Genomic DNA, 6,000 nt, shown 5'->3' with positions numbered 1-6,000 from the left:
TTGTGAGGTAAGTGATTCGGAAAAGGTGTACGTCATTATTAGTCAGGGATTATTAAAAGCCAGATTGTGCTGCGCTAAAATATTGTCTGTCACTTTAGAAAAAACAGTCTCAGTACGTTCAGTTTCACTCTGGTGTTTGAAAATCAAGTAACGTAGAAGTTTTACCAGCACAGTCATTCTTTACGTTCAAAGGGGAAGTTTGAACTGCATGTGAAGCTTCTGTGTTTAAGATACCTAAGTACATTATTCCAAAATTGCATGCAATCCTCGATAATAAAACGCATTTGACCTGTAACAAGTGAATAATCTCAGTATTTTTATCTCTAATGCAAAACAGTTATAGAGACACTGAACTAAATAAATCTGAATGAAAACTCACTGATCCCCAAGAGACACAAAACCACATTAAATTCTGGCAAGCTGTGCTACAACAGGTAATCAGCTATGCCTTGGATCTACTTGCCAGAAACAAATCACGCTGCTCTGTTGTCATTTAAGCAATCTTTTCACGTGCAAAGCAACATAGTGCGCCAGCTTAACTTACAGTCAACAGTCAGCTCTCTCAAACTGCAGTGTGAATCTTAAATACTTTTCCTTTAAAACTTTCAAACAACCAGTGGGACGAGGAGGCTTAATACGTATGTAGAGGCTTAATGTTGTTTCAGTCACCAAGATTAAAAACACGTGAGCAAGAGTGCAGTACTGACCATTGTCATGCATTACTGATCATAGCGCACGGGGATGGTTAACTCTTCAATAAATTCCAAATCACAGCAACAGGATTCCAAAATTAGGCCTCTGCACCAGTACACACGTCTGATTCCAGCTACTTTTGACCACCAAATCTTTCTCCTTCCCTCAGGCTGACTATTTGACAACAACCGGAATCTCGGAATATAGAGAGTTTTCATTAAACATCTACTTAGAAAAAAGTGCTTACCGTGCCCAGTATCACTTACGAAACTGCTCGTTCTCGTACTGTCACAACCATTCATCACCCCCACCCTAACAAACAAGAATTTTGTAAAATCATTCTTGCTAAGTCATATAGTAAGGATCATTCAAGAAATGTGTTCTCAAGAAAAAGGAGCGTATATACATCGGGTCGTCAGAAGCAGCCCGAAAAGCTTCTAAAGGTACTGCAGTGTAGGCTGTCCTGAGAAATAACTGTAAAAAAATCGATATGTTTTGCGTTTACGAGTTAATTAGCATTAAAGTTAGCCAATCAGACCGTTGCGTTGAAAATCAAGCGGCTCGCCAGATACAGTGTCGCCAGATGCGTTCTTTATTTGGTTTCCCAAAACCAAACAATAGAGCAATACAAAAATTTTGACATGCAGTGATAGTAAAGACCGAATCCGTGCCAAAGGCAGAGCAGTCTCGTGCCTTATCATCTAAGCTATGTGTACACTGATACTGATTTCATATGGCGGGCCGCTGGAGTTTGCGCGTACATGGGGCCTCATTGGCTAACATCATATCGATTTTTTTCTTAACGCTCATTACACAGTATAACCTATCCTAAAACACACTTACAACCTTTTGATACTGTTTCTAACCATCCTGAATAAGAAAATAGACAAAAGCACATGAAGTTGTCCAGCCAACGATTATTGCGTGTATAAAAACTAAACATTTGATACATAATTCAGAATGTCATTAAAAGCTGAAAAGAGAACTCAGATTGTTATGCTCACTGCCAAGTTCACAAGATATATTCCAAAAGCAAATAATTTATAGAAGACTGTGTCGTAACTTCATCATAACTATAAAAGGAAAACGTAATACACGGATCGACAACCCGGAATTTTACCTCTTGAGCGAAGAAATAAGCTGAACGGTTTTCAACTGTTGATAATATGTCGACAGTGAAATATTAAATGTCTTTAAAACCATGTAAACTGTTCTGCGAAAGTGGAGGATAAAAAGCCTATGGGAGAGAGCCATGCACAGAAAGAAGAAAATGTCTAATTAATGGCAAAATTCACATAGAGCATATTTGTTTTATATACACTCCTGGAAATGGAAAAAAGAACACATTGACACCGGTGTGTCAGACCCACCATACTTGCTCCGGACACTGCGAGAGGGCTGTACAAGCAATGATCACACGCATGGCACAGCGGACACACCAGGAACCGCGGTGTTGGCCGTCAAATGGCGCTAGCTGCGCAGCATTTGTGCACCGCCGCCGTCAGTGTCAGCCAGTTTGCCGTGGCATACGGAGCTCCATCGCAGTCTTTAACACTGGTAGCATGCCGCGACAGCGTGGACGTGAACCGTATGTGCAGTTGACGGACTTTGAGCGAGGGCGTATAGTGGGCATGCGGGAGGCCGGGTGGACGTACCGCCGAATTGCTCAACACGTGGGGCGTGAGGTCTCCACAGTACATCGATGTTGTCGCCAGTGGTCGGCGGAAGGTGCACGTGCCCGTCGACCTGGGACCGGACCGCAGCGACGCACGGATGCACGCCAAGACCGTAGGATCCTACGTAGTGCCGTAGGGGACCGCACCGCCACTTCCCAGCAAATTAGGGACACTGTTGCTCCTGGGGTATCGGCGAGGACCATTCGCAACCGTCTCCATGAAGCTGGGCTACGGTCCCGCACACCGTTAGGCCGTCTTCCGCTCACGCCCCAACATCGTGCAGCCCGCCTCCAGTGGTGTCGCAACAGGCGTGAATGGAGGGACGAATGGAGACGTGTCGTCTTCAGCGATGAGAGTCGCTTCTGCCTTGGTGCCAATGATGGTCGTATGCGTGTTTGGCGCCGTGCAGGTGAGCGCCACAATCAGGACTGCATACGACGGAGGCACACAGGGCCAACACCCGGCATCATGGTGTGGGGAGCGATCTCCTACACTGGCCGACCACCACTGGTGATCGTCGAGGGGACACTGAATAGTGCACGGTACATCCAAACCGTCATCGAACCCATCGTTCTACCATTCCTAGACCGGCAAGGGAACTTGCTGTTCCAACAGGACAATGCACGTCCGCATGTATCCCGTGCCACCCAACGTGCTCTAGAAGGTGTAAGTCAACTACCCTGGCCAGTAAGATCTCCGGATCTGTCCCCCATTGAGCATGTTTGGGACTGGATGAAGCGTCGTCTCACGCGGTCTGCACGTCCAGCACGAATGCTGGTCCAACTGAGGCGCCAGGTGGAAATGGCATGGCAAGCCGTTCCACAGGACTACATCCAGCATCTCTACGATCGTCTCCATGGGAGAATAGCAGCCTGCATTGCTGCGAAAGGTGGATATACACTGTACTAGTGCCGACATTGTGCATGCTCTGTTGCCTATGTCTATGTGCCTGTGGTTCTGTCAGTGTGATCATGTGATGTATCTGACCCCAGGAATGTGTCAATAAAGTTTCCCCTTCCTGGGACAATGAATTCACGGTGTTCTTATTTCAATTTCCAGGAGTGTATATCACACTATTAGATGATTCATGTGGTCACAATTGAGCACAAAGGAACATTTTTGTAGGCAGACGTTAGGCTCAAGGAGCTCAGTAGAGTGATAAGTTTCTCCACTGGCAGCCCGAATATCCAGACGAAATAACAATGTCCGTCTCTGGGAGGACAAGAAGTTGAATCATTTTCTCCTGCGACAGTTCAAAGTTTGAGTATTGTGGAAAAAGATGTAAAATTGGCTTTCTTCTATCATCCATTGCCACCCATGCGTCATCTGGTCTATTTGCGGTGAAAAGACAGTCATTGAGACAAAGTGGCGAAATAAGAGTCTGGTAATGTTTAAATACTTGGACACTTGATACAGTGCCGACTATGCGACCCTGGTCTTAATGGAAATTAAGCGTTTGCGTACCTTGCTTGTACAGAATACGTGATAGCGAAATTGGCATTATGATAAACATATCAATATATCATGTATTCTGAACAAGCAAGATAAGCAAACGCTTCATGTATATAATAACACACATGCACATATATATGTTTCAGCGAAAATATCTTCGGAACAAAAATACACCACACACACACACACACACACACACACACACACACAGCTGTATGGGAACATCATTCCCTAAACTACAAGCCTACAAACGACATCCATCAGAAATCAACATTAAAGATTTTTCAGAAGAACTAGCAAAACAAATCAGGGATGAAGTGTATAAGGAAACCAACGTGAATATGGAATGCTCTAAATTCTTCACATTATTTAAATCGAACTTAGAAAAGGCATTTCCGAAAGTATGCATGTCTATATCAAAATCTCACAAAAATGATGGATAACAGCAGGTATTAAGAAGCCCTTCCAAACACTTAAATACCTCAGTTCCATGAAAAAGAGTCGCAATGATCCAGAATTCCTAACTTTCTATCGTAGATACAAAAAGGTGTATAGGAAATAGCTGATTGCTGCCAAAAGTCATTCAATGACAATATAATATATAATGCAGAGAATAAAAGCAATGCAGTCTGAAATGTTATAAAAAAGCCAACGGGGAGAGGAAAATAAGCGCAGAATAACATACTGCTAAGGCAGGGGGATAAGGTAATAAATGATCCACAATACTTAGCAAACTATGTAAATAAGTATTTTGCAAGTATTGCAGTGAAGTTACAGCAAAAATTCCCTAAAATAAATATAACTGCTCTAAATAATGTTGTACTAAATACAATGGTTACTTCCAACCACAAAGAGAAGTCAATAAAACTGTTCCAAAACTAAAAAATTTAAAGGCAGTAGGGGTAGATGAAGTACCAGTGTGTGTACTAAAAGAACGCAGAGGGCTTATACAAGGCTCCTTAACAAACTTAACAAATGAATCCCTCACATCAGGGACATTTCCAGAGCAGTTAAAACAGGCAAGAGTTGTACTTTTGCTTAAGAAAGGTAATGCAGAAAACATAGAACATTAGCAGCTCATTTCGCTGCTTCACCATTTTCAAAAATAATACAAGCAATTATGAAAGATAGATTAATGAATTACCTGATTAAATACAACCTTTTAAGAGAATCACAGTTGGGTTTCAGAATTGGCAAAAATACGGAGTCAGCCATAGTAGAATTCACAAAAGTTGTACTTGATGCTCTTGACAAAGATGAGTGTGTCACTGGCATATTCTTGGATCTTTCTAATGCCTTTGATATAGTCGACCACAAAATTCCATTAAATAAATTAGAACCATTAGGAATAAGAGGAGTAGGAAATGACTTGTTTCGATCATACCTAGCAGATGGGGTACAAAGAATAGAGATAACACATACATCAAACAGACCTAAACATTTAGTAAAAGACCTATCAGAACCAAAATACGTTAGTATAGGGGTTCCGCAATGTAGCATATTAGGACCAATAATATTCCTGGTATAGATCCATGACTTTCCCAGTAGTGTTACTCATGGTGAAAAAATTCTCTTCACTGATGACAGAAATATCATAGTCAGTGAGAAAACAAGATAACTCCTTGCACAGAAAGCAAATGAAACTCTCTAGGAACATTATGATAGGTCAATAATCAATAAAGTGACGTTGAACATAAAGTAAAGTAATGCCATGAATTTCAGTTTGAAGAGGAAAAGTTACAGTGTTAAATGAAATGTAGATGTCACCTCTATAGATTGTGTAACGAACGCAAAATTTCTAGGAATGAATATCGAGTCTCAGTTGAAGTGGTGCGAACACACAAAGATACTTGCAAACAGAATGTCATCAGCATGTTACGCCCTTAGAATCCTATCATCAGTGTGCAATATCCAATGTCTTTTAGTGACATACTATTCATATGTACACTCAATTCTTAGCTATGGCATAAGTTTTTGGGGAACAAATGCACAAAGCGTGAACAAAATTTTCAAACTGCAGAAAAGAGCCATAAGAATAATAACCAAAAATTGTAGTCGAGTTCATTGTAAACATCTGTTCCTAACAGTGGGGACTATAACTGCTCCACGTGAATACATTTACCAGTCAGTTGTACACATCAAAAATAACATTGGTACTGCACAAAGAGCTTTATCCATG

Source organism: Schistocerca nitens, chromosome 9 (assembly GCF_023898315.1).
Source record: "Schistocerca nitens isolate TAMUIC-IGC-003100 chromosome 9, iqSchNite1.1, whole genome shotgun sequence".
Taxonomy (NCBI): Eukaryota; Metazoa; Arthropoda; class Insecta; order Orthoptera; family Acrididae; genus Schistocerca; species Schistocerca nitens.
The sequence above is the reverse complement of the archived record's forward strand: the minus strand, read 5'-3'. Positions refer to the sequence as shown.